General features: G+C 35.5%; 1 non-coding gene across 1 annotated transcript; it reads right to left on the minus strand.

The window, feature by feature from the left end:
* Positions 1–366: 366 nt before the first annotated feature.
* Positions 367–473, minus strand: LOC142174294 (small nucleolar RNA R71). Its single transcript, XR_012703579.1, has one exon. It is a non-coding gene; the product is annotated as a small nucleolar RNA R71 (small nucleolar RNA).
* Positions 474–1537: the final 1064 nt, after the last annotated feature.

Consider the following 1537-nt stretch of genomic DNA (forward strand, 5'->3'; position numbering starts at 1 on the left):
GTGATTCTCATGGATTATGCTAGACCTGATCAATTTAATTGTGAATCAAGTGTTAGAAGGCCTCCTGTGGCAGCTAAAAACTTTGAAATCAGGACTGGTTTGATCCAAAAAATTCAACAATCTTGTCAGTTCATTGGAGATCCCAGTGAAGACTCATATAATCATTTGATTGATTTTCTTGAGCTTGTTGAAACAGCTAAGTATAATGGAGTATCACCAGATGCAATTAGGCTAAGGCTTTTTCCTTTTACTCTGAAAGGTGAAGCTAAAGCTTGGTTACGTAGCTTGCCTAGAGGATCCATCACAACATGGGATCAGATGACTCAAAAATTTCTAAATAAATATTTTTCTCCTGCTAAAACAACAAAAATGAGACAAGATATTAATATTTTTTTGCAAATTGACACTGAATCAGTTTATCAGGCTTGGGAAAGATTAAAAGGTTTATTGAAAAAATGTCCTCATCATGAAATTCCCGATCATATGCTTTTATACATTTTTTATCACGGGTTAAAACCCTCATCAAGAAATGTTATAGATGCAGCTGTCGGAGGTTCCATAATGGGAAAAACTACCGATGAAGCTTTACAATTGTTAAATAAAATTTCTGAAAATGCAGTGCAGTGGCCATCTGATCGTGTTACTATAAAAAAGGCAGCAACTGTGAACCAGGTAGATGCTCTGAACACCTTAACTCAACAAATTGCTTCCTTAGCAAAAACGTTTGAAACCTTTAAGGTAAATCCACAACAATCTGAAGGTTGTGACATTTGTGGTGAGAATCATCTCAATCATGAATGTCAAGCCATAAATCAAAATGATGAACATGTAAACTTAATTGGATACAATGCTTACCCTTATGGAAGTCCCATGGTTCAAAAACATCTGGGATTCCAATGGAGTAACCCCAATGGTGCTAAAAACTCACAGTTTTTAAAAAAACAAGTACAAAGACCACCAGGATTTCAGAATCAGAATAGGCTGCAACAAAATTTCAGACCTTATCAGCTTAAGCCACAACAATCTCATGCACGTAGCCTTGAAGATTTGATGTACAAATACATAAAAGCTATGGATGAGAAAATGGAGAGTCATAATTCATCGTTGAAAAATCTGGAAATTCAGGTAAGTCAATTGGCAACTCTTTTGTCAGGAAAAATTCAAGGACCATTGCCAAGCAACACTGAGAAAAATCCGAAGGAACATCTCAAAACCATCACGTTACGATCAGGAAAGAATTTGGATGACCCATATCCAAATCGACAAGGCAAGGTACAGGAAGAAAAACAGGAAAAATATGACCCCCACCGAGGTAACATCTGAGAAGCCAGAAGAAAAAAAGAAAAAAAGAAAAGAAAGAACAATTTCACAAGAAAATCCTCCCTTGGAGGACATTCCTTTTCCCCAAAAAATAAAAAGAGAAAATCTTGATAAACAATTTTCTAAATTTCTTGAAATTTTGAAACAGCTTTACATAAATATTCCATTCACTGATGCTTTAATGCAAATGCCCTCCTACGCCAAGTTTTAGAAAGAT

This window comes from Nicotiana tabacum, chromosome 2 (assembly GCF_000715075.1).
Source record: "Nicotiana tabacum cultivar K326 chromosome 2, ASM71507v2, whole genome shotgun sequence".
NCBI classification, from domain to species: domain Eukaryota; kingdom Viridiplantae; phylum Streptophyta; class Magnoliopsida; order Solanales; family Solanaceae; genus Nicotiana; species Nicotiana tabacum.